Below are 9,720 nucleotides of genomic sequence, written 5' to 3' on the forward strand. Positions count from 1 at the left end.
AGCACAAATCAAAATTTCATTTCAAATTTGCAAAAAGAGAATCAGGACACACCAAGAAATGAGTATGCCAGGTACATTTCTCAACTTCCAAAAGCCCCAGGGAGCAGCAGCCTACACGAGAAGCCTGTTTTGGTTCACAGTTCAGAGTATTCCTTCCACCGTGCTGAGGATGGCATGGTGGCCTCAGTGGCTTTCTGCTGTGGAAAGAATTGCCGTGGGGCTTGTCTACACCCAAGGGACAGGAACTAGAGGTGGCCATCACCAAGGACCACGGGTGGCTGCCTTCTGCTAGAAAAGCCTGGTACCCAAAAGGTTCCACCATGTCCCGGAACAGGGTCACCAGCTGGGACCAGGTATTTAAACACATGAGCCTATGGGTTTACACTTTATATCCAAACCATAGGACGCTGGCTCAAAGCTCAGTCTGAAAAAGGGACTTTGTAAGCAAGTGGCTGTGTACAGCGGCTCTACCCCACACAGCTATGTGCTGAAATAGAAGCAGCCAAGGTTGCTCTCTGTGCTCTCACCCTGTAGCACACACAAGTGAGTTATAAAGAAAAGAGGCTTATTTCAGTTCATAGTTCTGAAGTCAAGGAGTGGAGCCCTCAGGTGAGTCAGAGCATCCCATAGGAGAATATGTGTGTGTGCTCGTGTATGTGTGAGTGTGTGTATATGTGTGATGTGTGTGTGCTTATGTATGTGTGGTGTGTGTGTGCTTGTGTTTGTTGGTGTGTGTGCTTGTGTATGTGTGTATGTATGTGGTGTACCTGCTTGTGTATGTATATGATGTGACTTGTATTATGTGTGGAGTTTGTGTGTGGTGTGAGTATATGAGTATATGTGTGTGCTCATTTATGTATGTGTGTGCATATGTACGTTTACTTCTATGTGTGTGTGGTGTGAACGTGTGTGTCTGGTTTCTGTGGATAATCATTATGATTCCAGAGCCTACTCTAATGAGCTTACCTAACCCTGATCCCTCCCAAAGGACTCTAAATACCACAGTGAGTAATCCTCCTCTTAATCCGTCTCCACAGGCATTCAAATCCAGCCAAGTTTCCCAGGGCAGCACACAAAATTCAAACCACACAGGAAACACTTCCGGGTACTTAGTCTTGAAATGTGGCTGGTTCGACTAAGGAACTGAAATTTTCACTTAAAATGAACACTTTTATTCGTTTATTGGCATCTAAGCTTTGTTAGTCAACGTTTCCTTTATCTCAACGACCTCCACCTGGAAAGGACAGGGAAAGGTCTAGAAAAGTGGAAAAAGAAAGGACCCAAGGGTCTGTGGAAGGTCCCTGCGGCTGGTGGGTGCATCCAGCCAGGTGTTGTGGGCTGGGATTTTCCCAGCAGCCCCCGCTGTGCTGGATGCTCTGGAAGACACTGTGAGCAAACTTCATCTGCTTTAACTCGGTGGAAGAAAACGCTGCTTTGGGTTTATTTTGGGTTGGTTCCTGCCTCGTGGGTGGTCGCGAAGCGCGCGTGTCCTGTTCAACTTTTCTGACATAGATTTCCCACTTAGGTCATTAAATAAAAACCAAAACCGCGGGAGCACTGCGCACTGTGGGTTTGCAGCGCCGGTGACGTCGCGGATTTGCGGTGATACCACAGAGAACTCAAGCGACGTCAGTGTCCGTGGGACCGTGGGCATGGCGTGTCATCACTCTGGGGTGAAACTCAGGGGAAAAATGAAGGCAGGAGCAAGAGACACCCAGGAGCTCCTGTGTCCAGAGGGCCCAATGTATACAGTGAGAAGGGAAGAGCTATGCCTTGGTCCCTGCTGCCCCCTGGTGGCCGCGACTGTCCCAGCACCATCCTGCGTTCCTGGAGCTCCCCAGCTGCAGCCCAAGTAGGTGCAGCCCAGCTTCCTCTGTTTTTCTCCCACAAATGCTCCTGCTCTGGAGAACAGCACAGACATTCAGGATACCCTAAGCCCAACTGTGCGACGCCGGGCCAGTCTGCAGCCTCTCTCTGAACTCGCATACACATCTGTCTCAGGAGCCTGTGGTGAGAGTTAAATACATTATCGCTTCAGTGAGCCCCAGGAATGGCTCTTGCACACATGACTCTTTAAAAGCACTCGCTAAGCTTATTCTTGATGTCCTACTGAGTGCGTCTGGATGGTGCAGGAGTGGAGCAGTAAATCACGCTCAAGGAAAATGGCATCCTTATTCCCAAGTACAGCACAAAACAAGTCCAGGGTAAAATGTGCCCCACTGTCACCACGCTGTGTCTGCACATGTCCCCATCTCTCCATATGTGCAGCGTTTTCCTTTGCAGTGCTGAGGGGATGAGCAGAGGGCCTCACAGCAGGCAAGGACTCCACTGGGGAGCCAACCCCACCCCCTCTGCCACTGCATAGCACCAACTCTCAAAGGTCCAGGTCCTCTGTCCCAGCACCTTCCATGCAGACCCAGATCCAGTCCCTTACATCGAATGCCACTCCATAATGTTATTAACTTGTGGTCCGGGCGTCACACAGTTGTAGTCCACACTGTCCTTTGAGCCTGTCCCTTGGTCCTCTGATGAGCACTGGTTCTGGCTACTCTGACTTACCCTTCTGTCTCAATTTCCATCTGGCCATCTCAGCCTAAGTCATTCTACGTGGTTGTCCTTTGCTACTGTGGGACCACAGGTCACACTAACAGTTCTCCCTCACCAGGAAAAGCACAGGAGAAAGTCCTTTGCTGCTTTCTGCCTGCTCTGTGTGTAAGGTATGCTGCTTTGTCGTCCACCTTGTGATCGTGAAGAGACAGCACAGAGATGGGAGATAAAGGCAGATGCGGCGTGGCGGAGAGGAAAAGGTCCTCCAACACATCATCGAACCATCAAGCCTGCCTCCCAAGTCCTAAGCTGTGTGCTTTTGTTTAAACCGGAGTTCTTGGCCACGGGAAAGCAATCTTCAGTGTTTAGCAGATGGGACAGGAACTGCCAGGGCAGGCAGGCCCTAGTTCCCGGAACCTGCACACGTTTATGCTTGCAGGAAGCAGTGAATGTTACAGTCAGAATAAAAATTACAGTGCCAACATACCAACCCAGGGGCCTCTTTCTTCCCTGTAGCCACTGGTGTGTGTGTGTGTGTGTGTGTGTGTGTGTGTGTGTGTGTGTGTGTGTGTGTGTGTCAGGGGTGGCGCTGCGGTCCATCTCAGTCTCCTCCTGCTCCTTCTCCTCCTCCTTTGGATTTCTTCTTCCTCTTCTTTTTTAATGATTTATTATCTTTTCTTTTATATGAGTATGCTGCCGTACTCAGATAAAAGTGCATCGGATCCCATTCCAGATGGTTGTGAGCCACCATGCGGTTGCTGGGAACTGAACTCAGGACCTCTGGAAGAGCTGTCAGTGCTCTTAACCACTGAGCCATCTCTCCAGCCCCTTTCTCTCTCTTCTTTTACTCCCCCATTCTCTTCCTCTTCTCTCCTCCTTTCTCTTCTGCCCCCTCTTCACCTACTAAGTTAATCATAATTCTTTCTAACTCTGGTCCTACAGAGACAGACTTGTAGATGACTGACAAAGGGACTAATATCCCACTGTCTCTTTTCGGTGCCTGTGTGTGTAAACTCCAGGGTCACCCACAGCAGCTGCTGGGCATTTGCACACAGTGTTCAGCCACGTCAGCAGCCCAGCTGGCACATGGCATTATCTCATGCCACACATGTACAACCACATATTATGGGCATTATGGACAGACCCTTCCTCCTCCCCTTCCAGTGGGTCTTCTCCTCCAAGGTGGGCTGCAGGGCTGAGGTTTCTGACCATGGCCACAATGCTGCATTCGCAGCCCAGACACATAGTAACTGCTCACCAAAACTGTCTTGATGCCGTACTGGGCCTCTGGTGGAGTGAGTGAGGAACTCACTGTGGCTCTCTGCCTCTCTCTTCTTGAGCCCTCTCTCAGTTCTCCTCTGCTGATCACCCACCAGGGTGGGACAGCAGCCCACAGCAGGCAGTGTGGGTTTCTGTTTCATTGTCTGCACTTCCCTCCAATTTATGGTAAAGACACCATTTTTTCCATCTTGGGGAGATGAGGTTTCTTTTGAAAATAAAGTTAATTAAATAAAAGACTCAAAACATTTTTTTAAAGTCTAGAGACTAATAACAGGAAAAGTGTAACTAGGGGGTTGGGAGACAGCGTTTTGGATGAAGTGTTTGCTAAACAGGCCGGAGAATCTGAGTTCAGATCCTCAGGTCTCATGCAGAATTCCAGATGGTGCCAAGCACCTGTGACCCCAGTATGAGGGAAACAGCAACAGGAAGTTCCTGGGGCCACTTGACAGCCAGTTTTGGAGAGTCCGTGTGCTCCAGGTTCAGTAAGAGACCCTGTCTCAAAAAGTCGGGTGCAGAGTCATTGAAAAAGACAGTATTGACCTCTGACCTTCACTGTAATATACAGGGGCATCCACACATGTGAGGATACACAAGAACACCCATGGGCACACACACACACGGGAAGGGGAGGGAGGGAGGAACAGAGAGTACGCACACAGATACAGCGTGTGGCTGGGCACACAGGAAGCAATCCACAGTCAGGTCTCTCCACACCAAGACCCCACTCCCTCACTGCTTACCACTTCCTAATCTAACCTGTTAACTCTTACAGCTTTAGCTAGTGTGACCTTGCCACATTATGCAGTTTCAGACCCTGGCCTCCCTGGTGGGCCTTCCTTCCCACTTCTCCAGGGGCCCCTGCTTCCCAGGACCCTACACTAACACATCGCAGTCTGTCCTCTTGATAACAGAGTGGCCTCCTTGGGGACCAGCTTGTAACTCCTAGTTCACAGGCTTCTGTGGACCTGGCAGACCCCCGTCAACTATCCAGCATGTGACTCATGTTCAGCCGATCAGAGAATTCCCTTCTCTAGCTGGTACAGTGGTAGGTAGGCACAGGAAGCAATGTGATCAAAGTTGACCATTGAGAGCGTTCCCAGAACTAGTACTGGACCTCCTGGGTGCTTTCTTTGGGATCCACGGGCTTGTAGGTGACAAGCCTAGTCTTCTGACACCCCACAACCACCGCTTTCTGTTCCCATTGAGACTCAACTGTCCATACAAATGAAGCACACCCCAAAACCCAAGCCTTCCACTCTGAAGGAATTCACCCCCTCCATTGACTCACACATGCTTAAACCACAGCCTTAAACCTTTAAAATAATAAGCCAGTAAATGCACTTCAGTTTATCTTGGTGCAGGGTCTTCCCGTGGAGCCCAGGTTGTGCTTGGAAATATGCTCTTGCTTCTGCCTCCCAAATCCTGGGGTTGCAGATGTGCATTAGAACTTACCTTGAAAAGCCAGTTCTGAACCCTGGGGAGGTGGCTCCGTTGATAAGGTGCTTGCTTGGCATGTGTAAGGACTGCATGATTCCCAGCACCATGTAAAAAGCCGGTGGGGGGTGGGGGGTGGAGCATGACGGGCAGATCCATGGAGCTGGATAGTTAGCCCTCCTAGCCAAATGGATGTACTCCAGGTTCAGTAAAAGACTCTGTCAATCAATCAATCAATCAATCAATCAATAGGTGGAGAGTAATTGATGAAGATATCTACTATTAACCCCTGGTCTTTGACACATGTGCATACACGAATGCACATGTATTCCTATACACACACATTTGAAAACTAGCATCACACACACACACACTCACATACACACACACACACACACACACACACACACACACACACACACACAGTAGTTCTGCTCTTTGCAGCCACAAGACTGATGATTGAAGCAGAGATTGGTCTTTTGGGGGGAGGGACATAGAAGCCTCACGTTCCCTATGTAGTCAAGGACAACCTTGAACTTGATCCTGGTGCCTCCACCTTCTGAGTGCTTTGAGTGTGTGGCCACAAGCGGCTGTGGTGGGTTTATGAGGTGCTGGGGCCTGCCCTAGTTTGCTGTGATAAAACACTGGCCAAAAGCAGCTTGGAGATGAAAAGGCTGTTTGGCTTACACTTCCACCTCACAGTTCATCACCAGGGGAAGCCAGGACAGGAACTGAAGCCAAAGTCATGGAGGATACTCTTCTTGGCTTGCCCCTCATGGCTTGCTCAGTCTTCTTTCTTTTGCAAGCCAGAACCACCCACCGAGGGGGTGGCACCACCTACAGTGGACTGGGCCCTCCCACATCAATCATTAATTGAGAGTATGCTGTACAAACATGCCTACAGGGCAGTCTGAGAGAGCGAAGTCCTCAGTTGAGGATCTTTCTTCTCAAGTAACTCTTGTTTCTGTCACATTGACCAAAAAAACCAACCAACCAAGCAACCAAACAAACAAACAAACAAACAAAAACCCAAAACCTCATGAAGTTATCCTCCATTAAGACTGAATTCTTGTGGGCTGGAGAGATGTCTCAGATGTTAAGGGCACTGATTGCTCTTCCAGAGGTCCTGAGTTCAAATCCCAGCAACCACATGGTGGCTCACAACCATCTGTAATGGGATCAGATGCTCTCTTCTGGTGTGCAAATCTACAGGCAGATAGAACACTCATAAATAAAATTAAAAAAAAAAAGATTGAATTCATGTAACAGAAAATGTACCATTGTAACCATTTAAAAATATATTCCAGGTTTGGTGACATGGCTCAGTCAGTAAAGTGTTGACTGGAGGAACCTGACTGGAGGAACCTGAAGACCTGAGGTCTTGTACCCTGTATCCATGCAAAAGCATCTGGATATAGGGGCAGGCACCTGTAATCCAGCTCTGGGGATGCAGAGACAGGAGGCTTCCTGGTACTTGCTGGCTGGCCAGCTTAATTGAAGTGGGGAGCTCCAGGCTCAGTGAGAAACCCTATCTCAAAATACAAGATGGAGAGGGACAATGAAGACATTAACATTGGCCTTAGGCTTCCATCGCGCACACACACACACATGCACACTCGTGCACATGCACACGCGAGCACACACAGACACACATGCACACGCCACCCAGCAGGATTTAGTATACTTACCATGAACTCCCCGTCACTGTAGAGCTCCAGGACAGCTCAGCAGCAGCTCTCCTCCAGGCGTGCCGCCACCTACCCACACCCCATAACCAAAGCATCTTCTTTTCAGGTTCAGCCACCATGGCTCTTCCTGAGGCTCTCTCTATGCTCACATCCATCTCTTACCATTTATTAATAATGTTTGCTTCTTGGCTTGAGGCGGGTTCTCACTGTGTAGTCTAGGCTAGTCTGGAGCGCTCTCTTTTTAATATACCATTCATGTTAACTCTTTGAGGCTATCACACATGCATACTATCATGAATGTGTACTATCACGCGTGCATACCCACAGTAGATTTCAATACTGTTCATCTTCCACTTCCTCCCCTGACTCCTCTCGGATTCACCCCTCACCCCCGTCCCTACTCAACTTCCTGTTCTCTCTCTCTTTCATAATAACCCACACAGTCCACTTTAGGCTGCCCACACATTTGTGGTGTGGGGCCATTCACTGGGGTATGCGGCCACACCTTCAAAGAAAACTGATCCCCCCAGGGTGGGGGTTCATAAAGCTTTTCAAACTCTTTACTGGTTTGCTGACTGGCTCTGGCTTGCACAGTCTTCTGTAGGTGACCACAGCTGACATGGTTCACTGTGGTTCTCTCCAGTCTCTTGGCTCTAACAATTGTCCCCCCTCATCCTCAATGGTCCCTAAGCTGCGTGGATGTCCCATGTGGCTGAGCACTCCACTAACAAGCCCCGCACTTTGATCAATTGAGAGTCTTTGTATTAACCACCATTCACTGCTACCAAGAAACTTCCCTGACGCAGTTTGAGGGCTGCACCAGCAGAGAGATGACTTCAGAGGTCAGCTTGGGACTACGTCCATTCAGCAAAATAATAGTAGTGGGTTCACCCTGGAGGTCGGGAGCTCGGTGTCTCCTGGTCAGTCTCACAGATGTGCACCCCCACACCAGGCTTGCTCAGACTTGTTATAGAGGAACGTTTTAAATGGATAAAAATTGTGATTCCTGTTCACTCCTTAGTAATCTCCTCAATGGTTGAGATCCATTTTTTTTTCTTCTGTCCTGGGCCCTAGTCCCAGGCCAGACTGACACAGGTATTATTATTATTAGTAGTATTAGTATTAGTATTAGTAGTAATAATAATAATAATAATAATAATAATAATAATAATAATAATAATGGAAACAAGGAACCTCCAGCTCATCCCTGGGTCAGAACAAGACATAAAAATTCTTGTCAGTGTTTGTTGATTGGCTGATTGACTTACATCGTTGGTAACCCATCCTCATTAGATAATACTTGGATTGTGTGTGAAGGGCTGTGGTGGGGAGGGGTGGAAGGGATTTTAGTGGAACTGATCACTTCCCACATTAGCAGGTAATTAAACGCAGAACTAAATTGACAGTTACTTGCCATGGTTTGGTACCCTATAAAGCCATCCCTAGACTGAATCTACCTCAGACACTTCAAGGCAAAGGAGTGGCAGACAGAACAGAGCAGGTGTATGAGCATTGACCTTCTCATGAGACTAACAATATTTGATATCTCCAGAGGATCGTCTGGGGGTTTTCGTGAGTGGGTCCTTGCAAAGCCTCTAGCCTTTAAGTGCTCCACTCACTGAGGCTGGTGAGGTGCCCCAGCGGGGAACAGGGCTTGCTTCTAAGCCTCCCAACCTGGGACCCAAATGGAGGAAGGAGAGAAGCAACTCCCACAAGTTGTTCTCCGGCTTCCACACATGCACCATGATACACAGATGGACACACACACACACACACACACACACACACACACACACACACACTGCACATGGTTCATGTGGTGGCACATGCTTCTTCCTGGGGCTTCATCACCTTTCAGCTCAAATGCCACCACCTTCAGGAGACTCCTGGGCCTTGGCCAAATGTCTCTTTTCTGGGTCTTCCAAGCCTGCCCTCCTTTATCAGTCTCGGAAGGAGCCCAGCACAATGTGAGTGCTTCCCCAATGAGAGAACAAGTCAACACACCACACCGCCAGTCCTCCCAATGGCACAGTCCTATCCTGGGCATCAAAGCTCTGGCCTAGTCTACCAGGAGGGGAGAAATGCCAACTCCTCAGGCTGTGGCTGCCTGTGGCTCTGTGTCCTTTCTTGTTGACTAGCATGTGACAGTCAACCACCACAACACAGTGGTCAGGTTCTTTTTGTCAATTACCAACTCACAGCACAGCCCAATTATGACCGGGAACTCGGTTGATTTGGTCTCCTGGTGGCATGCATTCCTGTTGTCTGGCCTTGTCATGGTTTGTATATGCTTGTCCCAGGGAGTGGCACTATTAGAAGGTGTGGCCCTGTTGGAATAGGTGTGTCACTGTGGGCCTGGGCTTAAGACCCTCATCCTACCTGCCTGGAAGTCAGTCTTCTACTAGCAGCCTTCAGAAGATGTAGAACCCTCAGCTCTGCCTGCACAATGCCTGACTGGATGCTGCTCTGGTGATAATAGACTGAACCTCTGAACCTGTAAGCCAGCCCCAATTAAATGTTGTCCTTACAAGAGTTGCCTTGGCCATGGTGTCTCTTCACAGCAGTAAAACCCTAAGACAGAAGTTGGTACCAGGAACTGGGATATTGCCGTGATAGGCCAGACCATGCTTTTGTTTGGAAGGATGTGGATTTTGGGACTTTGAATTTGGAAAACAGTGGAATGCTTTTAAATGGGGCTTAATGGGCTATCCTCTTAGGAATATGGAAGACTTTGTTACTGAGAGTGATTTAAATTGTATGAACAGCCAAG

At 48.8% G+C, this 9,720-nt stretch overlaps 1 long non-coding RNA gene across 2 annotated transcripts; it reads right to left on the reverse strand.

Annotated features, from left to right (window-relative positions):
* Positions 1 to 1,153: 1,153 nt before the first annotated feature.
* LOC120097359 (uncharacterized) lies at positions 1,154 to 7,308 on the reverse strand. 2 transcript variants are annotated; one of them, XR_015652547.1, is made up of 4 exons: positions 7,113 to 7,308; positions 6,951 to 7,019; positions 5,281 to 5,480; positions 1,154 to 2,005 (listed from the first exon to the last, which is right to left on the reverse strand). It is a non-coding gene; the product is annotated as an uncharacterized LOC120097359 (long non-coding RNA). The 2 variants fall into 2 exon arrangements; XR_015652548.1 differs by lacking the exons at positions 6,951 to 7,019; positions 7,113 to 7,308 and adding an exon at positions 6,299 to 6,578 and having other exon boundaries at positions 1,155 to 2,005.
* Between the last annotated feature and the right edge of the window lie 2,412 nt (positions 7,309 to 9,720).

The sequence above is a fragment of the Rattus norvegicus genome, chromosome 1 (genome assembly GCF_021556685.1).
Source record: "Rattus norvegicus strain SHRSP/BbbUtx chromosome 1, alternate assembly SHRSP_T2T, whole genome shotgun sequence".
NCBI lineage: Eukaryota > Metazoa > Chordata > Mammalia > Rodentia > Muridae > Rattus > Rattus norvegicus.